Source organism: Garra rufa, unplaced genomic scaffold (assembly GCF_049309525.1).
Source record: "Garra rufa unplaced genomic scaffold, GarRuf1.0 hap1_unplaced_003, whole genome shotgun sequence".
NCBI classification, from domain to species: domain Eukaryota; kingdom Metazoa; phylum Chordata; class Actinopteri; order Cypriniformes; family Cyprinidae; genus Garra; species Garra rufa.
This window is the reverse complement of record NW_027394278.1, coordinates 8,072,494-8,096,447: the sequence shown is the minus strand read 5'-3', so window position 1 is coordinate 8,096,447 and position 23,954 is coordinate 8,072,494. Positions and strand designations below refer to the sequence as shown.

Sequence of the window (23,954 nt, the reverse complement as noted above, 5' to 3'; positions counted from 1 at the left end):
TGTGTTGATAAGTCCAATGTGAGTGTCCACCATTGTATATACAATCCACAGAAAGTGTAATCCAAAGTTTGCAGGTGGTGAATGGAAAGGTGAGCTCTAAAATTAGCAACTCCTTAATCCAACAGTTTGGTGACTTTTTTTGTCATGCTGCTCTCTTATACAGTTGTACTTCCTGCTTCCTGTCATGTGTCTAGTCACATGGCAGGCCAACCATCCATTTATTAAAGACACACACACACTTAAAATGTTAAGAGTAATAAAATGGCCTAAAAAACATGTAAAACACTTAACACTCTATAATACATTTAAATGATTGTAATAAATAGAGCGGTAAAACAAGTCTTTCTAAAAGCCAGCATATTATATAAATAGTGAAGAAAAGGCAAAAGCTTACAGCACCTGGTATTCCCAGGCGGTCTCCCATCCAAGTACTAACCAGGCCCGACGCTGCATTGCTTCCGAGATCAGACGAGATCGGGCGGTCTCAGCGCAGTATGGCCGTAAGCGAGGGCGCTCCAAAAAGTGGGCTATTTAAAGATCAGCCTCCGTAAAAGCCAGCATATTATATAAATAGTGAAGAAAAGGCAAAAGCTTACAGCACCTGGTATTCCCAGGCGGTCTCCCATCTAAGTACTAACCAGGCCCGACGCTGCTTTGCTTCCGAGATCAGACGAGATCGGGCGCTCTCAGCGCAGTATGGCCGTAAGCGAGTACTGCTCCAAAAAGTGGGCTATTTATAGATCAGCCTCCGTAAAAGCCATCATATTATATAAATAGTGAAGAAAAGGCAAAAGCTTACAGCACCTGGTATTCCCAGGCGGTCTCCCATCCAGAGTTACAAGATTAAAATGGGGTCAGATTTAACTGTGAGAGATGACTAGTGGTTAAAAGAATGAGACATAAAAGAAGATTGGTTTAAATAGATTTGGTTTTTATACAAGGTTCACATAAAAGACTTTAAAACAACACGATAAAACTAGGTAAATGCTGTTAAAAGAATACAGTTCATTTGTCCATACCCTAAAAACAGTCCAAGAATCCCAGTGTGTTGATAAGTCCAATGTGAGTGTCCACCATTGTATATACAATCCACAGAAAGTGTAATCCAAAGTTTGCAGGTGGTGAATGGAAAGGTGAGCTCTAAAATTAGCAAACTCCTTAATCCAACAGTTTGGTGACTGTCCTTTGTTTGTCATGCTGCTCTCTTATACAGTTGTACTTCCTGCTTCCTGTCATGTGTCTAGTCACATGGCAGGCCAACCATCCATTTATTTAAGACACACACACACTTAAAATGTTAAGAGCAATAAAATGGCCTAAAAAAACAAGTAAAACACTTAACACTCTATAATACATTTAAATGATTGTAATAAATAGAGCGGTAAAACACGTCTTTCTAAAAGCCAGCATATTATATAAATAGTGAAGAAAAGGCAAAAGCTTACAGCACCTGGTATTCCCAGGCGGTCTCCCATCCAGAGTTACAAGATTAAAATGGGGTCAGATTTAACTGTGAGAGATGACTAGTGGTTAAAAGAATGAGACATAAAAGAAGATTGGTTTAAATAGATTTGGTTTATATACAAGGTTCACATAAAAGACTTTAAAACAACACGATAAAACTAGGTAAATGCTGTTAAAAGAATACAGTTCATTTGTCCATACCCTAAAAACAGTCCAAGAATCCCAGTGTGTTGATAAGTCCAATGTGAGTGTCCACCATTGTATATACAATCCACAGAAAGTGTAATCCAAAGTTTGCAGGTGGTGAATGGAAAGGTGAGCTCTAAAATTAGCAACTCCTTAATCCAACAGTTTGGTGACTTTTTTTGTCATGCTGCTCTCTTATACAGTTGTACTTCCTGCTTCCTGTCATGTGTCTAGTCACATGGCAGGCCAACCATCCATTTATTAAAGACACACACACACACTTAAAATGTTAAGAGTAATAAAATGGCCTAAAAAACATGTAAAACACTTAACACTCTATAATACATTTAAATGATTGTAATAAATAGAGCGGTAAAACACGTCTTTCTAAAAGCCAGCATATTATATAAATAGTGAAGAAAAGGCAAAAGCTTACAGCACCTGGTATTCCCAGGCGGTCTCCCATCCAAGTACTAACCAGGCCCGACGCTGCTTTGCTTCCGAGATCAGACGAGATCGGGCGGTCTCAGCGCAGTATGGCCGTAAGCGAGTACTGCTCCAAAAAGTGGGCTATTTATAGATCAGCCTCCGTAAAAGCCATCTTATTATATAAATAGTGAAGAAAAGGCAAAAGCTTACAGCACCTGGTATTCCCAGGGGGTCTCCCATCCAAGTACTAACCAGGCCCGACGCTGCTTTGCTTCCGAGATCGGGCGCACTCAGCGCAGTATGGCCGTAAGCGAGGACTGCTCCAAAAAGTGGGTTATTTATAGATCAGCCTCCGTAAAAGCCATCATATTATATAAATAGTGAAGAAAAGGCAAAAGTTTACAGCACCTGGTATTCCCAGGCGGTCTCCCATCCAGAGTTACAACATTAAAATGGGGTCAGAATTAACTGTGAGAGATGACTAGTGGTTAAAAGAATGAGACATAAAAGAAGATTGGTTTAAATAGATTTGGTTTTTATACAAGGTTCACATAAAAGACTTTAAAACAACACGATAAAACTAGGTAAATGCTGTTAAAAGAATACAGTTCATTTGTCCATACCCTAAAAACAGTCCAAGAATCCCAGTGTGTTGATAAGTCCAATGTGAGTGTCCACCATTGTATATACAATCCACAGAAAGTGTAATCCAAAGTTTGCAGGTGGTGAATGGAAAGGTGAGCTCTAAAATTAGCAACTCCTTAATCCAACAGTTTGGTGACTTTTTTTGTCATGCTGCTCTCTTATACAGTTGTACTTCCTGCTTCCTGTCATGTGTCTAGTCACATGGCAGGCCAACCATCCATTTATTAAAGACACACACACACTTAAAATGTTAAGAGTAATAAAATGGCCTAAAAAACATGTAAAACACTTAACACTCTATAATACATTTAAATGATTGTAATAAATAGAGCGGTAAAACACGTCTTTCTAAAAGCCAGCATATTATATAAATAGTGAAGAAAAGGCAAAAGCTTACAGCACCTGGTATTCCCAGGCGGTCTCCCATCCAAGTACTAACCAGGCCCGACGCTGCTTTGCTTCCGAGATCAGACGAGATCGGGCGGTCTCAGCGCAGTATGGCCGTAAGCGAGTACTGCTCCAAAAAGTGGGCTATTTATAGATCAGCCTCCGTAAAAGCCATCTTATTATATAAATAGTGAAGAAAAGGCAAAAGCTTACAGCACCTGGTATTCCCAGGGGGTCTCCCATCCAAGTACTAACCAGGCCCGACGCTGCTTTGCTTCCGAGATCGGGCGCACTCAGCGCAGTATGGCCGTAAGCGAGGACTGCTCCAAAAAGTGGGTTATTTATAGATCAGCCTCCGTAAAAGCCATCATATTATATAAATAGTGAAGAAAAGGCAAAAGTTTACAGCACCTGGTATTCCCAGGCGGTCTCCCATCCAGAGTTACAACATTAAAATGGGGTCAGAATTAACTGTGAGAGATGACTAGTGGTTAAAAGAATGAGACATAAAAGAAGATTGGTTTAAATAGATTTGGTTTTTATACAAGGTTCACATAAAAGACTTTAAAACAACACGATAAAACTAGGTAAATGCTGTTAAAAGAATACAGTTCATTTGTCCATACCCTAAAAACAGTCCAAGAATCCCAGTGTGTTGATAAGTCCAATGTGAGTGTCCACCATTGTATATACAATCCACAGAAAGTGTAATCCAAAGTTTGCAGGTGGTGAATGGAAAGGTGAGCTCTAAAATTAGCAACTCCTTAATCCAACAGTTTGGTGACTTTTTTTGTCATGCTGCTCTCTTATACAGTTGTACTTCCTGCTTCCTGTCATGTGTCTAGTCACATGGCAGGCCAACCATCCATTTATTAAAGACACACACACACACTTAAAATGTTAAGAGTAATAAAATGGCCTAAAAAACATGTAAAACACTTAACACTCTATAATACATTTAAATGATTGTAATAAATAGAGCGGTAAAACACGTCTTTCTAAAAGCCAGCATATTATATAAATAGTGAAGAAAAGGCAAAAGCTTACAGCACCTGGTATTCCCAGGCGGTCTCCCATCCAAGTACTAACCAGGCCCGACGCTGCTTTGCTTCCGAGATCAGACGAGATCGGGCGGTCTCAGCGCAGTATGGCCGTAAGCGAGTACTGCTCCAAAAAGTGGGCTATTTATAGATCAGCCTCCGTAAAAGCCATCTTATTATATAAATAGTGAAGAAAAGGCAAAAGCTTACAGCACCTGGTATTCCCAGGGGGTCTCCCATCCAAGTACTAACCAGGCCCGACGCTGCTTTGCTTCCGAGATCGGGCGCACTCAGCGCAGTATGGCCGTAAGCGAGGACTGCTCCAAAAAGTGGGTTATTTATAGATCAGCCTCCGTAAAAGCCATCATATTATATAAATAGTGAAGAAAAGGCAAAAGTTTACAGCACCTGGTATTCCCAGGCGGTCTCCCATCCAGAGTTACAACATTAAAATGGGGTCAGAATTAACTGTGAGAGATGACTAGTGGTTAAAAGAATGAGACATAAAAGAAGATTGGTTTAAATAGATTTGGTTTTTATACAAGGTTCACATAAAAGACTTTAAAACAACACGATAAAACTAGGTAAATGCTGTTAAAAGAATACAGTTCATTTGTCCATACCCTAAAAACAGTCCAAGAATCCCAGTGTGTTGATAAGTCCAATGTGAGTGTCCACCATTGTATATACAATCCACAGAAAGTGTAATCCAAAGTTTGCAGGTGGTGAATGGAAAGGTGAGCTCTAAAATTAGCAACTCCTTAATCCAACAGTTTGGTGACTTTTTTTGTCATGCTGCTCTCTTATACAGTTGTACTTCCTGCTTCCTGTCATGTGTCTAGTCACATGGCAGGCCAACCATCCATTTATTAAAGACACACACACACTTAAAATGTTAAGAGTAATAAAATGGCCTAAAAAACATGTAAAACACTTAACACTCTATAATACATTTAAATGATTGTAATAAATAGAGCGGTAAAACAAGTCTTTCTAAAAGCCAGCATATTATATAAATAGTGAAGAAAAGGCAAAAGCTTACAGCACCTGGTATTCCCAGGCGGTCTCCCATCCAAGTACTAACCAGGCCCGACGCTGCTTTGCTTCCGAGATCAGACGAGATCGGGCGGTCTCAGCGCAGTATGGCCGTAAGCGAGGGCGCTCCAAAAAGTGGGCTATTTAAAGATCAGCCTCCGTAAAAGCCAGCATATTATATAAATAGTGAAGAAAAGGCAAAAGCTTACAGCACCTGGTATTCCCAGGCGGTCTCCCATCCAGAGTTACAAGATTAAAATGGGGTCAGATTTAACTGTGAGAGATGAGTAGTGGTTAAAAGAATGAGACATAAAAGAAGATTGGTTTAAATAGATTTGGTTTATATACAAGGTTAACATAAAAGACTTTAAAACAACACGATAAAACTAGGTAAATGCTGTTAAAAGAATACAGTTCATTTGTCCATACCCTAAAAACAGTCCAAGAATCCTAGTGTGTTGATAAGTCCAATGTGAGTGTCCACCATTGTATATACAATCCACAGAAAGTGTAATCCAAAGTTTGCAGGTGGTGAATGGAAAGGTGAGCTCTAAAATTAGCAAACTCCTTAATCCAACAGTTTGGTGACTGTCCTTTGTTTGTCATGCTGCTCTCTTATACAGTTGTACTTCCTGCTTCCTGTCATGTGTCTAGTCACATGGCAGGCCAACCATCCATTTATTTAAGACACACACACACTTAAAATGTTAAGAGCAATAAAATGGCCTAAAAAACATGTAAAACACTTAACACTCTATAATACATTTAAATGATTGTAATAAATAGAGCGGTAAAACACGTCTTTCTAAAAGCCAGCATATTATATAAATAGTGAAGAAAAGGCAAAAGCTTACAGCACCTGGTATTCCCAGGCGGTCTCCCATCCAGAGTTACAAGATTAAAATGGGGTCAGATTTAACTGTGAGAGATGACTAGTGGTTAAAAGAATGAGACATAAAAGAAGATTGGTTTAAATAGATTTGGTTTATATACAAGGTTCACATAAAAGACTTTAAAACAACACGATAAAACTAGGTAAATGCTGTTAAAAGAATACAGTTCATTTGTCCATACCCTAAAAACAGTCCAAGAATCCCAGTGTGTTGATAAGTCCAATGTGAGTGTCCACCATTGTATATACAATCCACAGAAAGTGTAATCCAAAGTTTGCAGGTGGTGAATGGAAAGGTGAGCTCTAAAATTAGCAACTCCTTAATCCAACAGTTTGGTGACTTTTTTTGTCATGCTGCTCTCTTATACAGTTGTACTTCCTGCTTCCTGTCATGTGTCTAGTCACATGGCAGGCCAACCATCCATTTATTAAAGACACACACACACACTTAAAATGTTAAGAGTAATAAAATGGCCTAAAAAACATGTAAAACACTTAACACTCTATAATACATTTAAATGATTGTAATAAATAGAGCGGTAAAACACGTCTTTCTAAAAGCCAGCATATTATATAAATAGTGAAGAAAAGGCAAAAGCTTACAGCACCTGGTATTCCCAGGCGGTCTCCCATCCAAGTACTAACCAGGCCCGACGCTGCTTTGCTTCCGAGATCAGACGAGATCGGGCGGTCTCAGCGCAGTATGGCCGTAAGCGAGTACTGCTCCAAAAAGTGGGCTATTTATAGATCAGCCTCCGTAAAAGCCATCTTATTATATAAATAGTGAAGAAAAGGCAAAAGCTTACAGCACCTGGTATTCCCAGGGGGTCTCCCATCCAAGTACTAACCAGGCCCGACGCTGCTTTGCTTCCGAGATCGGGCGCACTCAGCGCAGTATGGCCGTAAGCGAGGACTGCTCCAAAAAGTGGGTTATTTATAGATCAGCCTCCGTAAAAGCCATCATATTATATAAATAGTGAAGAAAAGGCAAAAGTTTACAGCACCTGGTATTCCCAGGCGGTCTCCCATCCAGAGTTACAACATTAAAATGGGGTCAGAATTAACTGTGAGAGATGACTAGTGGTTAAAAGAATGAGACATAAAAGAAGATTGGTTTAAATAGATTTGGTTTTTATACAAGGTTCACATAAAAGACTTTAAAACAACACGATAAAACTAGGTAAATGCTGTTAAAAGAATACAGTTCATTTGTCCATACCCTAAAAACAGTCCAAGAATCCCAGTGTGTTGATAAGTCCAATGTGAGTGTCCACCATTGTATATACAATCCACAGAAAGTGTAATCCAAAGTTTGCAGGTGGTGAATGGAAAGGTGAGCTCTAAAATTAGCAACTCCTTAATCCAACAGTTTGGTGACTTTTTTTGTCATGCTGCTCTCTTATACAGTTGTACTTCCTGCTTCCTGTCATGTGTCTAGTCACATGGCAGGCCAACCATCCATTTATTAAAGACACACACACACTTAAAATGTTAAGAGTAATAAAATGGCCTAAAAAACATGTAAAACACTTAACACTCTATAATACATTTAAATGATTGTAATAAATAGAGCGGTAAAACAAGTCTTTCTAAAAGCCAGCATATTATATAAATAGTGAAGAAAAGGCAAAAGCTTACAGCACCTGGTATTCCCAGGCGGTCTCCCATCCAAGTACTAACCAGGCCCGACGCTGCATTGCTTCCGAGATCAGACGAGATCGGGCGGTCTCAGCGCAGTATGGCCGTAAGCGAGGGCGCTCCAAAAAGTGGGCTATTTAAAGATCAGCCTCCGTAAAAGCCAGCATATTATATAAATAGTGAAGAAAAGGCAAAAGCTTACAGCACCTGGTATTCCCAGGCGGTCTCCCATCTAAGTACTAACCAGGCCCGACGCTGCTTTGCTTCCGAGATCAGACGAGATCGGGCGCTCTCAGCGCAGTATGGCCGTAAGCGAGTACTGCTCCAAAAAGTGGGCTATTTATAGATCAGCCTCCGTAAAAGCCATCATATTATATAAATAGTGAAGAAAAGGCAAAAGCTTACAGCACCTGGTATTCCCAGGCGGTCTCCCATCCAGAGTTACAAGATTAAAATGGGGTCAGATTTAACTGTGAGAGATGACTAGTGGTTAAAAGAATGAGACATAAAAGAAGATTGGTTTAAATAGATTTGGTTTTTATACAAGGTTCACATAAAAGACTTTAAAACAACACGATAAAACTAGGTAAATGCTGTTAAAAGAATACAGTTCATTTGTCCATACCCTAAAAACAGTCCAAGAATCCCAGTGTGTTGATAAGTCCAATGTGAGTGTCCACCATTGTATATACAATCCACAGAAAGTGTAATCCAAAGTTTGCAGGTGGTGAATGGAAAGGTGAGCTCTAAAATTAGCAAACTCCTTAATCCAACAGTTTGGTGACTGTCCTTTGTTTGTCATGCTGCTCTCTTATACAGTTGTACTTCCTGCTTCCTGTCATGTGTCTAGTCACATGGCAGGCCAACCATCCATTTATTTAAGACACACACACACTTAAAATGTTAAGAGCAATAAAATGGCCTAAAAAAACAAGTAAAACACTTAACACTCTATAATACATTTAAATGATTGTAATAAATAGAGCGGTAAAACACGTCTTTCTAAAAGCCAGCATATTATATAAATAGTGAAGAAAAGGCAAAAGCTTACAGCACCTGGTATTCCCAGGCGGTCTCCCATCCAGAGTTACAAGATTAAAATGGGGTCAGATTTAACTGTGAGAGATGACTAGTGGTTAAAAGAATGAGACATAAAAGAAGATTGGTTTAAATAGATTTGGTTTATATACAAGGTTCACATAAAAGACTTTAAAACAACACGATAAAACTAGGTAAATGCTGTTAAAAGAATACAGTTCATTTGTCCATACCCTAAAAACAGTCCAAGAATCCCAGTGTGTTGATAAGTCCAATGTGAGTGTCCACCATTGTATATACAATCCACAGAAAGTGTAATCCAAAGTTTGCAGGTGGTGAATGGAAAGGTGAGCTCTAAAATTAGCAACTCCTTAATCCAACAGTTTGGTGACTTTTTTTGTCATGCTGCTCTCTTATACAGTTGTACTTCCTGCTTCCTGTCATGTGTCTAGTCACATGGCAGGCCAACCATCCATTTATTAAAGACACACACACACACTTAAAATGTTAAGAGTAATAAAATGGCCTAAAAAACATGTAAAACACTTAACACTCTATAATACATTTAAATGATTGTAATAAATAGAGCGGTAAAACACGTCTTTCTAAAAGCCAGCATATTATATAAATAGTGAAGAAAAGGCAAAAGCTTACAGCACCTGGTATTCCCAGGCGGTCTCCCATCCAAGTACTAACCAGGCCCGACGCTGCTTTGCTTCCGAGATCAGACGAGATCGGGCGGTCTCAGCGCAGTATGGCCGTAAGCGAGTACTGCTCCAAAAAGTGGGCTATTTATAGATCAGCCTCCGTAAAAGCCATCTTATTATATAAATAGTGAAGAAAAGGCAAAAGCTTACAGCACCTGGTATTCCCAGGGGGTCTCCCATCCAAGTACTAACCAGGCCCGACGCTGCTTTGCTTCCGAGATCGGGCGCACTCAGCGCAGTATGGCCGTAAGCGAGGACTGCTCCAAAAAGTGGGTTATTTATAGATCAGCCTCCGTAAAAGCCATCATATTATATAAATAGTGAAGAAAAGGCAAAAGTTTACAGCACCTGGTATTCCCAGGCGGTCTCCCATCCAGAGTTACAACATTAAAATGGGGTCAGAATTAACTGTGAGAGATGACTAGTGGTTAAAAGAATGAGACATAAAAGAAGATTGGTTTAAATAGATTTGGTTTTTATACAAGGTTCACATAAAAGACTTTAAAACAACACGATAAAACTAGGTAAATGCTGTTAAAAGAATACAGTTCATTTGTCCATACCCTAAAAACAGTCCAAGAATCCCAGTGTGTTGATAAGTCCAATGTGAGTGTCCACCATTGTATATACAATCCACAGAAAGTGTAATCCAAAGTTTGCAGGTGGTGAATGGAAAGGTGAGCTCTAAAATTAGCAACTCCTTAATCCAACAGTTTGGTGACTTTTTTTGTCATGCTGCTCTCTTATACAGTTGTACTTCCTGCTTCCTGTCATGTGTCTAGTCACATGGCAGGCCAACCATCCATTTATTAAAGACACACACACACTTAAAATGTTAAGAGTAATAAAATGGCCTAAAAAACATGTAAAACACTTAACACTCTATAATACATTTAAATGATTGTAATAAATAGAGCGGTAAAACAAGTCTTTCTAAAAGCCAGCATATTATATAAATAGTGAAGAAAAGGCAAAAGCTTACAGCACCTGGTATTCCCAGGCGGTCTCCCATCCAAGTACTAACCAGGCCCGACGCTGCTTTGCTTCCGAGATCAGACGAGATCGGGCGGTCTCAGCGCAGTATGGCCGTAAGCGAGGGCGCTCCAAAAAGTGGGCTATTTAAAGATCAGCCTCCGTAAAAGCCAGCATATTATATAAATAGTGAAGAAAAGGCAAAAGCTTACAGCACCTGGTATTCCCAGGCGGTCTCCCATCCAGAGTTACAAGATTAAAATGGGGTCAGATTTAACTGTGAGAGATGAGTAGTGGTTAAAAGAATGAGACATAAAAGAAGATTGGTTTAAATAGATTTGGTTTATATACAAGGTTAACATAAAAGACTTTAAAACAACACGATAAAACTAGGTAAATGCTGTTAAAAGAATACAGTTCATTTGTCCATACCCTAAAAACAGTCCAAGAATCCTAGTGTGTTGATAAGTCCAATGTGAGTGTCCACCATTGTATATACAATCCACAGAAAGTGTAATCCAAAGTTTGCAGGTGGTGAATGGAAAGGTGAGCTCTAAAATTAGCAAACTCCTTAATCCAACAGTTTGGTGACTGTCCTTTGTTTGTCATGCTGCTCTCTTATACAGTTGTACTTCCTGCTTCCTGTCATGTGTCTAGTCACATGGCAGGCCAACCATCCATTTATTTAAGACACACACACACTTAAAATGTTAAGAGCAATAAAATGGCCTAAAAAAACATGTAAAACACTTAACACTCTATAATACATTTAAATGATTGTAATAAATAGAGCGGTAAAACACGTCTTTCTAAAAGCCAGCATATTATATAAATAGTGAAGAAAAGGCAAAAGCTTACAGCACCTGGTATTCCCAGGCGGTCTCCCATCCAGAGTTACAAGATTAAAATGGGGTCAGATTTAACTGTGAGAGATGACTAGTGGTTAAAAGAATGAGACATAAAAGAAGATTGGTTTAAATAGATTTGGTTTATATACAAGGTTCACATAAAAGACTTTAAAACAACACGATAAAACTAGGTAAATGCTGTTAAAAGAATACAGTTCATTTGTCCATACCCTAAAAACAGTCCAAGAATCCCAGTGTGTTGATAAGTCCAATGTGAGTGTCCACCATTGTATATACAATCCACAGAAAGTGTAATCCAAAGTTTGCAGGTGGTGAATGGAAAGGTGAGCTCTAAAATTAGCAACTCCTTAATCCAACAGTTTGGTGACTTTTTTTGTCATGCTGCTCTCTTATACAGTTGTACTTCCTGCTTCCTGTCATGTGTCTAGTCACATGGCAGGCCAACCATCCATTTATTAAAGACACACACACACACTTAAAATGTTAAGAGTAATAAAATGGCCTAAAAAACATGTAAAACACTTAACACTCTATAATACATTTAAATGATTGTAATAAATAGAGCGGTAAAACACGTCTTTCTAAAAGCCAGCATATTATATAAATAGTGAAGAAAAGGCAAAAGCTTACAGCACCTGGTATTCCCAGGCGGTCTCCCATCCAAGTACTAACCAGGCCCGACGCTGCTTTGCTTCCGAGATCAGACGAGATCGGGCGGTCTCAGCGCAGTATGGCCGTAAGCGAGTACTGCTCCAAAAAGTGGGCTATTTATAGATCAGCCTCCGTAAAAGCCATCTTATTATATAAATAGTGAAGAAAAGGCAAAAGCTTACAGCACCTGGTATTCCCAGGGGGTCTCCCATCCAAGTACTAACCAGGCCCGACGCTGCTTTGCTTCCGAGATCGGGCGCACTCAGCGCAGTATGGCCGTAAGCGAGGACTGCTCCAAAAAGTGGGTTATTTATAGATCAGCCTCCGTAAAAGCCATCATATTATATAAATAGTGAAGAAAAGGCAAAAGTTTACAGCACCTGGTATTCCCAGGCGGTCTCCCATCCAGAGTTACAACATTAAAATGGGGTCAGAATTAACTGTGAGAGATGACTAGTGGTTAAAAGAATGAGACATAAAAGAAGATTGGTTTAAATAGATTTGGTTTTTATACAAGGTTCACATAAAAGACTTTAAAACAACACGATAAAACTAGGTAAATGCTGTTAAAAGAATACAGTTCATTTGTCCATACCCTAAAAACAGTCCAAGAATCCCAGTGTGTTGATAAGTCCAATGTGAGTGTCCACCATTGTATATACAATCCACAGAAAGTGTAATCCAAAGTTTGCAGGTGGTGAATGGAAAGGTGAGCTCTAAAATTAGCAACTCCTTAATCCAACAGTTTGGTGACTTTTTTTGTCATGCTGCTCTCTTATACAGTTGTACTTCCTGCTTCCTGTCATGTGTCTAGTCACATGGCAGGCCAACCATCCATTTATTAAAGACACACACACACTTAAAATGTTAAGAGTAATAAAATGGCCTAAAAAACATGTAAAACACTTAACACTCTATAATACATTTAAATGATTGTAATAAATAGAGCGGTAAAACAAGTCTTTCTAAAAGCCAGCATATTATATAAATAGTGAAGAAAAGGCAAAAGCTTACAGCACCTGGTATTCCCAGGCGGTCTCCCATCCAAGTACTAACCAGGCCCGACGCTGCATTGCTTCCGAGATCAGACGAGATCGGGCGGTCTCAGCGCAGTATGGCCGTAAGCGAGGGCGCTCCAAAAAGTGGGCTATTTAAAGATCAGCCTCCGTAAAAGCCAGCATATTATATAAATAGTGAAGAAAAGGCAAAAGCTTACAGCACCTGGTATTCCCAGGCGGTCTCCCATCTAAGTACTAACCAGGCCCGACGCTGCTTTGCTTCCGAGATCAGACGAGATCGGGCGCTCTCAGCGCAGTATGGCCGTAAGCGAGTACTGCTCCAAAAAGTGGGCTATTTATAGATCAGCCTCCGTAAAAGCCATCATATTATATAAATAGTGAAGAAAAGGCAAAAGCTTACAGCACCTGGTATTCCCAGGCGGTCTCCCATCCAGAGTTACAAGATTAAAATGGGGTCAGATTTAACTGTGAGAGATGACTAGTGGTTAAAAGAATGAGACATAAAAGAAGATTGGTTTAAATAGATTTGGTTTTTATACAAGGTTCACATAAAAGACTTTAAAACAACACGATAAAACTAGGTAAATGCTGTTAAAAGAATACAGTTCATTTGTCCATACCCTAAAAACAGTCCAAGAATCCCAGTGTGTTGATAAGTCCAATGTGAGTGTCCACCATTGTATATACAATCCACAGAAAGTGTAATCCAAAGTTTGCAGGTGGTGAATGGAAAGGTGAGCTCTAAAATTAGCAAACTCCTTAATCCAACAGTTTGGTGACTGTCCTTTGTTTGTCATGCTGCTCTCTTATACAGTTGTACTTCCTGCTTCCTGTCATGTGTCTAGTCACATGGCAGGCCAACCATCCATTTATTTAAGACACACACACACTTAAAATGTTAAGAGCAATAAAATGGCCTAAAAAAACAAGTAAAACACTTAACACTCTATAATACATTTAAATGATTGTAATAAATAGAGCGGTAAAACACGTCTTTCTAAAAGCCAGCATATTATATAAATAGTGAAGAAAAGGCAAAAGCTTACAGCACCTGGTATTCCCAGGCGGTCTCCCATCCAGAGTTACAAGATTAAAATGGGGTCAGATTTAACTGTGAGAGATGACTAGTGGTTAAAAGAATGAGACATAAAAGAAGATTGGTTTAAATAGATTTGGTTTATATACAAGGTTCACATAAAAGACTTTAAAACAACACGATAAAACTAGGTAAATGCTGTTAAAAGAATACAGTTCATTTGTCCATACCCTAAAAACAGTCCAAGAATCCCAGTGTGTTGATAAGTCCAATGTGAGTGTCCACCATTGTATATACAATCCACAGAAAGTGTAATCCAAAGTTTGCAGGTGGTGAATGGAAAGGTGAGCTCTAAAATTAGCAACTCCTTAATCCAACAGTTTGGTGACTTTTTTTGTCATGCTGCTCTCTTATACAGTTGTACTTCCTGCTTCCTGTCATGTGTCTAGTCACATGGCAGGCCAACCATCCATTTATTAAAGACACACACACACACTTAAAATGTTAAGAGTAATAAAATGGCCTAAAAAACATGTAAAACACTTAACACTCTATAATACATTTAAATGATTGTAATAAATAGAGCGGTAAAACACGTCTTTCTAAAAGCCAGCATATTATATAAATAGTGAAGAAAAGGCAAAAGCTTACAGCACCTGGTATTCCCAGGCGGTCTCCCATCCAAGTACTAACCAGGCCCGACGCTGCTTTGCTTCCGAGATCAGACGAGATCGGGCGGTCTCAGCGCAGTATGGCCGTAAGCGAGTACTGCTCCAAAAAGTGGGCTATTTATAGATCAGCCTCCGTAAAAGCCATCTTATTATATAAATAGTGAAGAAAAGGCAAAAGCTTACAGCACCTGGTATTCCCAGGGGGTCTCCCATCCAAGTACTAACCAGGCCCGACGCTGCTTTGCTTCCGAGATCGGGCGCACTCAGCGCAGTATGGCCGTAAGCGAGGACTGCTCCAAAAAGTGGGTTATTTATAGATCAGCCTCCGTAAAAGCCATCATATTATATAAATAGTGAAGAAAAGGCAAAAGTTTACAGCACCTGGTATTCCCAGGCGGTCTCCCATCCAGAGTTACAACATTAAAATGGGGTCAGAATTAACTGTGAGAGATGACTAGTGGTTAAAAGAATGAGACATAAAAGAAGATTGGTTTAAATAGATTTGGTTTTTATACAAGGTTCACATAAAAGACTTTAAAACAACACGATAAAACTAGGTAAATGCTGTTAAAAGAATACAGTTCATTTGTCCATACCCTAAAAACAGTCCAAGAATCCCAGTGTGTTGATAAGTCCAATGTGAGTGTCCACCATTGTATATACAATCCACAGAAAGTGTAATCCAAAGTTTGCAGGTGGTGAATGGAAAGGTGAGCTCTAAAATTAGCAACTCCTTAATCCAACAGTTTGGTGACTTTTTTTGTCATGCTGCTCTCTTATACAGTTGTACTTCCTGCTTCCTGTCATGTGTCTAGTCACATGGCAGGCCAACCATCCATTTATTAAAGACACACACACACTTAAAATGTTAAGAGTAATAAAATGGCCTAAAAAACATGTAAAACACTTAACACTCTATAATACATTTAAATGATTGTAATAAATAGAGCGGTAAAACAAGTCTTTCTAAAAGCCAGCATATTATATAAATAGTGAAGAAAAGGCAAAAGCTTACAGCACCTGGTATTCCCAGGCGGTCTCCCATCCAAGTACTAACCAGGCCCGACGCTGCATTGCTTCCGAGATCAGACGAGATCGGGCGGTCTCAGCGCAGTATGGCCGTAAGCGAGGGCGCTCCAAAAAGTGGGCTATTTAAAGATCAGCCTCCGTAAAAGCCAGCATATTATATAAATAGTGAAGAAAAGGCAAAAGCTTACAGCACCTGGTATTCCCAGGCGGTCTCCCATCTAAGTACTAACCAGGCCCGACGCTGCTTTGCTTCCGAGATCAGACGAGATCGGGCGCTCTCAGCGCAGTATGGCCGTAAGCGAGTACTGCTCCAAAAAGTGGGCTATTTATAGATCAGCCTCCGTAAAAGCCATCATATTATATAAATAGTGAAGAAAAGGCAAAAGCTTACAGCACCTGGTATTCCCAGGCGGTCTCCCATCCAGAGTTACAAGATTAAAATGGGGTCAGATTTAACTGTGAGAGATGACTAGTGGTTAAAAGAATGAGACATAAAAGAAGATTGGTTTAAATAGATTTGGTTTATATACAAGGTTCACATAAAAAGACTTTAAAACAACACGATAAAACTAGGTAAATGCTGTTAAAAGAATACAGTTCATTTGTCCATACCCTAAAAACAGTCCAAGAATCCCAGTGTGTTGATAAGTCCAATGTGAGTGTCCACCATTGTATATACAATCCACAGAAAGTGTAATCCAAAGTTTGCAGGTGGTGAATGGAAAGGTGAGCTCTAAAATTAGCAAACTCCTTAATCCAACAGTTTGGTGACTGTCCTTTGTATGTCATGCTGCTCTCTTATACAGTTGTACTTCCTGCTTCCTGTCATGTGTCTAGTCACATGGCAGGCCAACCATCCATTTATTTAAGACACACACACACTTAAAATGTTAAGAGCAATAAAATGGCCTAAAAAAACATGTAAAACACTTAACACTCTATAATACATTTAAATGATTGTAATAAATAGAGCGGTAAAACACGTCTTTCTAAAAGCCAGCATATTATATAAATAGTGAAGAAAAGGCAAAAGCTTACAGCACCTGGTATTCCCAGGCGGTCTCCCATCCAAGTACTAACCAGGCCCGACGCTGCTTTGCTTCCGAGATCAGACGAGATTGGGCGGTCTCAGCGCGGTATGGCCGTAAGCGAGGGCTGCTCCAAAAAGTGGCCTATTTAAAGATCAGCCTCCGTAAAAGCCAGCATATTATATAAATAGTGAAGAAAAGGCAAAAGCTTACAGCACCTGGTATTCCCAGGCGGTCTCCCATCCAGAGTTACAAGATTAAAATGGGGTCAGATTTAACTGTGAGAGATGAGTAGTGGTTAAAAGAATGAGACATAAAAGAAGATTGGTTTAAATAGATTTGGTTTATATACAAGGTTAACATAAAAGACTTTAAAACAACACGATAAAACTAGGTAAATGCTGTTAAAAGAATACAGTTCATTTGTCCATACCCTAAAAACAGTCCAAGAATCCTAGTGTGTTGATAAGTCCAATGTGAGTGTCCACCATTGTATATACAATCCACAGAAAGTGTAATCCAAAGTTTGCAGGTGGTGAATGGAAAGGTGAGCTCTAAAATTAGCAAACTCCTTAATCCAACAGTTTGGTGACTGTCCTTTGTTTGTCATGCTGCTCTCTTATACAGTTGTACTTCCTGCTTCCTGTCATGTGTCTAGTCACATGGCAGGCCAACCATCCATTTATTTAAGACACACACACACTTAAAATGTTAAGAGCAATAAAATGGCCTAAAAAAACATGTAAAACACTTAACACTCTATAATACATTTAAATGATTGTAATAAATAGAGCGGTAAAACACGTCTTTCTAAAAGCCAGCATATTATATAAATAGTGAAGAAAAGGCAAAAGCTTACAGCACCTGGTATTCCCAGGCGGTCTCCCTTCCAGAGTTACAAGATTAAAATGGGGTCAGATTTAACTGTGAGAGATGACTAGTGGTTAAAAGAATGAGACATAAAAGAAGATTGGTTTAAATAGATTTGGTTTATATACAAGGTTCACATAAAAGACTTTAAAACAACACGATAAAACTAGGTAAATGCTGTTAAAAGAATACAGTTCATTTGTCCATACCCTAAAAACAGTCCAAGAATCCCAGTGTGTTGATAAGTCCAATGTGAGTGTCCACCATTGTATATACAATCCACAGAAAGTGTAATCCAAAGTTTGCAGGTGGTGAATGGAAAGGTGAGCTCTAAAATTAGCAACTCCTTAATCCAACAGTTTGGTGACTTTTTTTGTCATGCTGCTCTCTTATACAGTTGTACTTCCTGCTTCCTGTCATGTGTCTAGTCACATGGCAGGCCAACCATCCATTTATTAAAGACACACACACACTTAAAATGTTAAGAGTAATAAAATGGCCTAAAAAACATGTAAAACACTTAACACTCTATAATACATTTAAATGATTGTAATAAATAGAGCGGTAAAACACGTCTTTCTAAAAGCCAGCATATTATATAAATAGTGAAGAAAAGGCAAAAGCTTACAGCACCTGGTATTCCCAGGCGGTCTCCCATCCAAGTACTAACCAGGCCCGACGCTGCTTTGCTTCCGAGATCAGACGAGATCGGGCGGTCTCAGCGCAGTATGGCCGTAAGCGAGGGCTGCTCCAAAAAGTGGGCTATTTAAAGATCAGCCTCCGTAAAAGCCAGCATATTATATAAATAGTGAAGAAAAGGCAAAAGCTTACAGCACCTGGTATTCCCAGGCGGTCTCCCATCCAGAGTTACAAGATTAAAATGGGGTCAGATTTAACTGTGAGAGATGAGTAGTGGTTAAAAGAATGAGACATAAAAGAAGATTGGTTTAAATAGATTTGGTTTATATACAAGGTTAACATAAAAGACTTTAAAACAACACGATAAAACTAGGTAAATGCTGTTAAAAGAATACAGTTCATTTGTCCATACCCTAAAAACAGTCCAAGAATCCTAGTGTGTTGATAAGTCCAATGTGAGTGTCCACCATTGTATATACAATCCACAGAAAGTGTAATCCAAAGTTTGCAGGTGGTGAATGGAAAGGTGAGCTCTAAAATTAGCAAACTCCTTAATCCAACAGTTTGGTGACTGTCCTTTGTTTGTCATGCTGCTCTCTTATACAGTTGTACTTCCTGCTTCCTGTCATGTGTCTAGTCACATGGCAGGCCAACCATCCATTTATTTAAGACACACACACACTTAAAATGTTAAGAGCAATAAAATGGCCTAAAAAAACATGTAAAACACTTAACACTCTATAATACATTTAAATGATTGTAATAAATAGAGCGGTAAAACACGTCTTTCTAAAAGCCAGCATATTATATAAATAGTGAAGAAAAGGCAAAAGCTTACAGCACCTGGTATTCCCAGGCGGTCTCCCATCCAAGTACTAACCAGGCCCGACGCTGCTTTGCTTCCGAGATCAGACGAGATCGGGCGGTCTCAGCGCAGTATGGCCGTAAGCGAGGGCTGCTCCAAAAAGTGGGCTATTTAAAGATCAGCCTCCGTAAAAGCCAGCATATTATATAAATAGTGAAGAAAAGGCAAAAGCTTACAGCACCTGGTATTCCCAGGCGGTCTCCCATCTAAGTACTAACCAGGCCCGACGCTGCTTTGCTTCCGAGATCAGACGAGATCGGGCGCTCTCAGCGCAGTATGGCCGTAAGCGAGTACTGCTCCAAAAAGTGGGCTATTTATAGATCAGCCTCCGTAAAAGCCATCATATTATATAAATAGTGAAGAAAAGGCAAAAGCTTACAGCACCTGGTATTCCCAGGCGGTCTCCCATCCAGAGTTACAAGATTAAAATGGGGTCAGATTTAACTGTGAGAGATGACTAGTGGTTAAAAGAATGAGACATAAAAGAAGATTGGTTTAAATAGATTTGGTTTATATACAAGGTTCACATAAAAAGACTTTAAAACAACACGATAAAACTAGGTAAATGCTGTTAAAAGAATACAGTTCATTTGTCCATACCCTAAAAACAGTCCAAGAATCCCAGTGTGTTGATAAGTCCAATGTGAGTGTCCACCATTGTATATACAATCCACAGAAAGTGTAATCCAAAGTTTGCAGGTGGTGAATGGAAAGGTGAGCTCTAAAATTAGCAAACTCCTTAATCCAACAGTTTGGTGACTGTCCTTTGTATGTCATGCTGCTCTCTTATACAGTTGTACTTCCTGCTTCCTGTCATGTGTCTAGTCACATGGCAGGCCAACCATCCATTTATTAAAGACACACACACACACTTAAAATGTTAAGAGTAATAAAATGGCCTAAAAAACATGTAAAACACTTAACACTCTATAATACATTTAAATGATTGTAATAAATAGAGCGGTAAAACACGTCTTTCTAAAAGCCAGCATATTATATAAATAGTGAAGAAAAGGCAAAAGCTTACAGCACCTGGTATTCCCAGGCGGTCTCCCATCCAAGTACTAACCAGGCCCGACGCTGCTTTGCTTCCGAGATCAGACGAGATCGGGCGGTCTCAGCGCAGTATGGCCGTAAGCGAGTACTGCTCCAAAAAGTGGGCTATTTATAGATCAGCCTCCGTAAAAGCCATCTTATTATATAAATAGTGAAGAAAAGGCAAAAGCTTACAGCACCTGGTATTCCCAGGGGGTCTCCCATCCAAGTACTAACCAGGCCCGACGCTGCTTTGCTTCCGAGATCGGGCGCACTCAGCGCAGTATGGCCGTAAGCGAGGACTGCTCCAAAAAGTGGGTTATTTATAGATCAGCCTCCGTAAAAGCCATCATATTATATAAATAGTGAAGAAAAGGCAAAAGTTTACAGCACCTGGTATTCCCAGGCGGTCTCCCATCCAGAGTTACAACATTAAAATGGGGTCAGAATTAACTGTGAGAGATGACTAGTGGTTAAAAGAATGAGACATAAAAGAAGATTGGTTTAAATAGATTTGGTTTTTATACAAGGTTCACATAAAAGACTTTAAAACAACACGATAAAACTAGGTAAATGCTGTTAAAAGAATACAGTTCATTTGTCCATACCCTAAAAACAGTCCAAGAATCCCAGTGTGTTGATAAGTCCAATGTGAGTGTCCACCATTGTATATACAATCCACAGAAAGTGTAATCCAAAGTTTGCAGGTGGTGAATGGAAAGGTGAGCTCTAAAATTAGCAACTCCTTAATCCAACAGTTTGGTGACTTTTTTTGTCATGCTGCTCTCTTATACAGTTGTACTTCCTGCTTCCTGTCATGTGTCTAGTCACATGGCAGGCCAACCATCCATTTATTAAAGACACACACACACTTAAAATGTTAAGAGTAATAAAATGGCCTAAAAAACATGTAAAACACTTAACACTCTATAATACATTTAAATGATTGTAATAAATAGAGCGGTAAAACAAGTCTTTCTAAAAGCCAGCATATTATATAAATAGTGAAGAAAAGGCAAAAGCTTACAGCACCTGGTATTCCCAGGCGGTCTCCCATCCAAGTACTAACCAGGCCCGACGCTGCATTGCTTCCGAGATCAGACGAGATCGGGCGGTCTCAGCGCAGTATGGCCGTAAGCGAGGGCGCTCCAAAAAGTGGGCTATTTAAAGATCAGCCTCCGTAAAAGCCAGCATATTATATAAATAGTGAAGAAAAGGCAAAAGCTTACAGCACCTGGTATTCCCAGGCGGTCTCCCATCTAAGTACTAACCAGGCCCGACGCTGCTTTGCTTCCGAGATCAGACGAGATCGGGCGCTCTCAGCGCAGTATGGCCGTAAGCGAGTACTGCTCCAAAAAGTGGGCTATTTATAGATCAGCCTCCGTAAAAGCCATCATATTATATAAATAGTGAAGAAAAGGCAAAAGCTTACAGCACCTGGTATTCCCAGGCGGTCTCCCATCCAGAGTTACAAGATTAAAATGGGGTCAGATTTAACTGTGAGAGATGACTAGTGGTTAAAAGAATGAGACATAAAAGAAGATTGGTTTAAATAGATTTGGTTTATATACAAGGTTCACATAAAAAGACTTTAAAACAACACGATAAAACTAGGTAAATGCTGTTAAAAGAATACAGTTCATTTGTCCATACCCTAAAAACAGTCCAAGAATCCCAGTGTGTTGATAAGTCCAATGTGAGTGTCCACCATTGTATATACAATCCACAGAAAGTGTAATCCAAAGTTTGCAGGTGGTGAATGGAAAGGTGAGCTCTAAAATTAGCAAACTCCTTAATCCAACAGTTTGGTGACTGTCCTTTGTATGTCATGCTGCTCTCTTATACAGTTGTACTTCCTGCTTCCTGTCATGTGTCTAGTCACATGGCAGGCCAACCATCCATTTATTTAAGACACACACACACTTAAAATGTTAAGAGCAATAAAATGGCCTAAAAAAACATGTAAAACACTTAACACTCTATAATACATTTAAATGATTGTAATAAATAGAGCGGTAAAACACGTCTTTCTAAAAGCCAGCATATTATATAAATAGTGAAGAAAAGGCAAAAGCTTACAGCACCTGGTATTCCCAGGCGGTCTCCCATCCAAGTACTAACCAGGCCCGACGCTGCTTTGCTTCCGAGATCAGACGAGATTGGGCGGTCTCAGCGCGGTATGGCCGTAAGCGAGGGCTGCTCCAAAAAGTGGCCTATTTAAAGATCAGCCTCCGTAAAAGCCAGCATATTATATAAATAGTGAAGAAAAGGCAAAAGCTTACAGCACCTGGTATTCCCAGGCGGTCTCCCATCCAGAGTTACAAGATTAAAATGGGGTCAGATTTAACTGTGAGAGATGAGTAGTGGTTAAAAGAATGAGACATAAAAGAAGATTGGTTTAAATAGATTTGGTTTATATACAAGGTTAACATAAAAGACTTTAAAACAACACGATAAAACTAGGTAAATGCTGTTAAAAGAATACAGTTCATTTGTCCATACCCTAAAAACAGTCCAAGAATCCTAGTGTGTTGATAAGTCCAATGTGAGTGTCCACCATTGTATATACAATCCACAGAAAGTGTAATCCAAAGTTTGCAGGTGGTGAATGGAAAGGTGAGCTCTAAAATTAGCAAACTCCTTAATCCAACAGTTTGGTGACTGTCCTTTGTTTGTCATGCTGCTCTCTTATACAGTTGTACTTCCTGCTTCCTGTCATGTGTCTAGTCACATGGCAGGCCAACCATCCATTTATTTAAGACACACACACACTTAAAATGTTAAGAGCAATAAAATGGCCTAAAAAAACATGTAAAACACTTAACACTCTATAATACATTTAAATGATTGTAATAAATAGAGCGGTAAAACACGTCTTTCTAAAAGCCAGCATATTATATAAATAGTGAAGAAAAGGCAAAAGCTTACAGCACCTGGTATTCCCAGGCGGTCTCCCTTCCAGAGTTACAAGATTAAAATGGGGTCAGATTTAACTGTGAGAGATGACTAGTGGTTAAAAGAATGAGACATAAAAGAAGATTGGTTTAAATAGATTTGGTTTATATACAAGGTTCACATAAAAGACTTTAAAACAACACGATAAAACTAGGTAAATGCTGTTAAAAGAATACAGTTCATTTGTCCATACCCTAAAAACAGTCCAAGAATCCCAGTGTGTTGATAAGTCCAATGTGAGTGTCCACCATTGTATATACAATCCACAGAAAGTGTAATCCAAAGTTTGCAGGTGGTGAATGGAAAGGTGAGCTCTAAAATTAGCAACTCCTTAATCCAACAGTTTGGTGACTTTTTTTGTCATGCTGCTCTCTTATACAGTTGTACTTCCTGCTTCCTGTCATGTGTCTAGTCACATGGCAGGCCAACCATCCATTTATTAAAGACACACACACACTTAAAATGTTAAGAGTAATAAAATGGCCTAAAAAACATGTAAAACACTTAACACTCTATAATACATTTAAATGATTGTAATAAATAGAGCGGTAAAACACGTCTTTCTAAAAGCCAGCATATTATATAAATAGTGAAGAAAAGGCAAAAGCTTACAGCACCTGGTATTCCCAGGCGGTCTCCCATCCAAGTACTAACCAGGCCCGACGCTGCTTTGCTTCCGAGATCAGACGAGATCGGGCGGTCTCAGCGCAGTATGGCCGTAAGCGAGGGCTGCTCCAAAAAGTGGGCTATTTAAAGATCAGCCTCCGTAAAAGCCAGCATATTATATAAATAGTGAAGAAAAGGCAAAAGCTTACAGCACCTGGTATTCCCAGGCGGTCTCCCATCCAGAGTTA

General features: G+C 39.4%; 26 non-coding genes and 8 pseudogenes across 26 annotated transcripts; all 34 read right to left on the bottom strand.

Moving 5' to 3' along the window:
* Positions 1-387: 387 nt before the first annotated feature.
* LOC141310404 (5S ribosomal RNA) lies at positions 388-506 on the bottom strand. Its single transcript, XR_012347948.1, has one exon. It is a non-coding gene; the product is annotated as a 5S ribosomal RNA (ribosomal RNA).
* Positions 507-589: 83 nt separating this feature from the next.
* On the bottom strand, positions 590-708 carry LOC141309892 (5S ribosomal RNA). The gene has a single exon (XR_012347440.1). It is a non-coding gene; the product is annotated as a 5S ribosomal RNA (ribosomal RNA).
* Positions 709-2,079: 1,371 nt separating this feature from the next.
* LOC141310164 (5S ribosomal RNA) lies at positions 2,080-2,198 on the bottom strand. Its single transcript, XR_012347709.1, has one exon. It is a non-coding gene; the product is annotated as a 5S ribosomal RNA (ribosomal RNA).
* An 84-nt stretch (positions 2,199-2,282) lies between these two features.
* Positions 2,283-2,391, bottom strand: LOC141310508 (5S ribosomal RNA; annotated as a pseudogene).
* A 723-nt stretch (positions 2,392-3,114) lies between these two features.
* LOC141310163 (5S ribosomal RNA) lies at positions 3,115-3,233 on the bottom strand. The gene has a single exon (XR_012347708.1). It is a non-coding gene; the product is annotated as a 5S ribosomal RNA (ribosomal RNA).
* An 84-nt stretch (positions 3,234-3,317) lies between these two features.
* Positions 3,318-3,426, bottom strand: LOC141310507 (5S ribosomal RNA; annotated as a pseudogene).
* A 725-nt stretch (positions 3,427-4,151) lies between these two features.
* LOC141310162 (5S ribosomal RNA) lies at positions 4,152-4,270 on the bottom strand. The gene has a single exon (XR_012347707.1). It is a non-coding gene; the product is annotated as a 5S ribosomal RNA (ribosomal RNA).
* An 84-nt stretch (positions 4,271-4,354) lies between these two features.
* Positions 4,355-4,463, bottom strand: LOC141310506 (5S ribosomal RNA; annotated as a pseudogene).
* A 723-nt stretch (positions 4,464-5,186) lies between these two features.
* Positions 5,187-5,305, bottom strand: LOC141310161 (5S ribosomal RNA). The gene has a single exon (XR_012347706.1). It is a non-coding gene; the product is annotated as a 5S ribosomal RNA (ribosomal RNA).
* Positions 5,306-6,674: 1,369 nt separating this feature from the next.
* LOC141310158 (5S ribosomal RNA) lies at positions 6,675-6,793 on the bottom strand. The gene has a single exon (XR_012347704.1). It is a non-coding gene; the product is annotated as a 5S ribosomal RNA (ribosomal RNA).
* Positions 6,794-6,877: 84 nt separating this feature from the next.
* On the bottom strand, positions 6,878-6,986 carry LOC141310505 (5S ribosomal RNA; annotated as a pseudogene).
* A 723-nt stretch (positions 6,987-7,709) lies between these two features.
* LOC141310403 (5S ribosomal RNA) lies at positions 7,710-7,828 on the bottom strand. The gene has a single exon (XR_012347947.1). It is a non-coding gene; the product is annotated as a 5S ribosomal RNA (ribosomal RNA).
* Positions 7,829-7,911: 83 nt separating this feature from the next.
* On the bottom strand, positions 7,912-8,030 carry LOC141309891 (5S ribosomal RNA). The gene has a single exon (XR_012347439.1). It is a non-coding gene; the product is annotated as a 5S ribosomal RNA (ribosomal RNA).
* A 1,371-nt stretch (positions 8,031-9,401) lies between these two features.
* LOC141310157 (5S ribosomal RNA) lies at positions 9,402-9,520 on the bottom strand. Its single transcript, XR_012347703.1, has one exon. It is a non-coding gene; the product is annotated as a 5S ribosomal RNA (ribosomal RNA).
* Positions 9,521-9,604: 84 nt separating this feature from the next.
* Positions 9,605-9,713, bottom strand: LOC141310503 (5S ribosomal RNA; annotated as a pseudogene).
* A 723-nt stretch (positions 9,714-10,436) lies between these two features.
* LOC141310156 (5S ribosomal RNA) lies at positions 10,437-10,555 on the bottom strand. Its single transcript, XR_012347702.1, has one exon. It is a non-coding gene; the product is annotated as a 5S ribosomal RNA (ribosomal RNA).
* Positions 10,556-11,925: 1,370 nt separating this feature from the next.
* Positions 11,926-12,044, bottom strand: LOC141310155 (5S ribosomal RNA). The gene has a single exon (XR_012347701.1). It is a non-coding gene; the product is annotated as a 5S ribosomal RNA (ribosomal RNA).
* An 84-nt stretch (positions 12,045-12,128) lies between these two features.
* LOC141310501 (5S ribosomal RNA) lies at positions 12,129-12,237 on the bottom strand (annotated as a pseudogene).
* A 723-nt stretch (positions 12,238-12,960) lies between these two features.
* LOC141310401 (5S ribosomal RNA) lies at positions 12,961-13,079 on the bottom strand. Its single transcript, XR_012347946.1, has one exon. It is a non-coding gene; the product is annotated as a 5S ribosomal RNA (ribosomal RNA).
* Positions 13,080-13,162: 83 nt separating this feature from the next.
* On the bottom strand, positions 13,163-13,281 carry LOC141309890 (5S ribosomal RNA). Its single transcript, XR_012347438.1, has one exon. It is a non-coding gene; the product is annotated as a 5S ribosomal RNA (ribosomal RNA).
* A 1,371-nt stretch (positions 13,282-14,652) lies between these two features.
* Positions 14,653-14,771, bottom strand: LOC141310154 (5S ribosomal RNA). Its single transcript, XR_012347700.1, has one exon. It is a non-coding gene; the product is annotated as a 5S ribosomal RNA (ribosomal RNA).
* An 84-nt stretch (positions 14,772-14,855) lies between these two features.
* Positions 14,856-14,964, bottom strand: LOC141310500 (5S ribosomal RNA; annotated as a pseudogene).
* A 723-nt stretch (positions 14,965-15,687) lies between these two features.
* LOC141310400 (5S ribosomal RNA) lies at positions 15,688-15,806 on the bottom strand. Its single transcript, XR_012347945.1, has one exon. It is a non-coding gene; the product is annotated as a 5S ribosomal RNA (ribosomal RNA).
* Positions 15,807-15,889: 83 nt separating this feature from the next.
* LOC141309888 (5S ribosomal RNA) lies at positions 15,890-16,008 on the bottom strand. Its single transcript, XR_012347436.1, has one exon. It is a non-coding gene; the product is annotated as a 5S ribosomal RNA (ribosomal RNA).
* A 731-nt stretch (positions 16,009-16,739) lies between these two features.
* LOC141310306 (5S ribosomal RNA) lies at positions 16,740-16,858 on the bottom strand. Its single transcript, XR_012347850.1, has one exon. It is a non-coding gene; the product is annotated as a 5S ribosomal RNA (ribosomal RNA).
* Positions 16,859-18,227: 1,369 nt separating this feature from the next.
* LOC141310153 (5S ribosomal RNA) lies at positions 18,228-18,346 on the bottom strand. The gene has a single exon (XR_012347698.1). It is a non-coding gene; the product is annotated as a 5S ribosomal RNA (ribosomal RNA).
* A 730-nt stretch (positions 18,347-19,076) lies between these two features.
* Positions 19,077-19,195, bottom strand: LOC141310152 (5S ribosomal RNA). Its single transcript, XR_012347697.1, has one exon. It is a non-coding gene; the product is annotated as a 5S ribosomal RNA (ribosomal RNA).
* Positions 19,196-19,279: 84 nt separating this feature from the next.
* Positions 19,280-19,398, bottom strand: LOC141309887 (5S ribosomal RNA). Its single transcript, XR_012347434.1, has one exon. It is a non-coding gene; the product is annotated as a 5S ribosomal RNA (ribosomal RNA).
* Positions 19,399-20,130: 732 nt separating this feature from the next.
* Positions 20,131-20,249, bottom strand: LOC141310151 (5S ribosomal RNA). The gene has a single exon (XR_012347696.1). It is a non-coding gene; the product is annotated as a 5S ribosomal RNA (ribosomal RNA).
* Positions 20,250-20,333: 84 nt separating this feature from the next.
* On the bottom strand, positions 20,334-20,442 carry LOC141310499 (5S ribosomal RNA; annotated as a pseudogene).
* Positions 20,443-21,165: 723 nt separating this feature from the next.
* On the bottom strand, positions 21,166-21,284 carry LOC141310399 (5S ribosomal RNA). Its single transcript, XR_012347944.1, has one exon. It is a non-coding gene; the product is annotated as a 5S ribosomal RNA (ribosomal RNA).
* An 83-nt stretch (positions 21,285-21,367) lies between these two features.
* Positions 21,368-21,486, bottom strand: LOC141309886 (5S ribosomal RNA). Its single transcript, XR_012347433.1, has one exon. It is a non-coding gene; the product is annotated as a 5S ribosomal RNA (ribosomal RNA).
* A 731-nt stretch (positions 21,487-22,217) lies between these two features.
* Positions 22,218-22,336, bottom strand: LOC141310305 (5S ribosomal RNA). The gene has a single exon (XR_012347849.1). It is a non-coding gene; the product is annotated as a 5S ribosomal RNA (ribosomal RNA).
* Positions 22,337-23,705: 1,369 nt separating this feature from the next.
* On the bottom strand, positions 23,706-23,824 carry LOC141310150 (5S ribosomal RNA). Its single transcript, XR_012347695.1, has one exon. It is a non-coding gene; the product is annotated as a 5S ribosomal RNA (ribosomal RNA).
* Between the last annotated feature and the right edge of the window lie 130 nt (positions 23,825-23,954).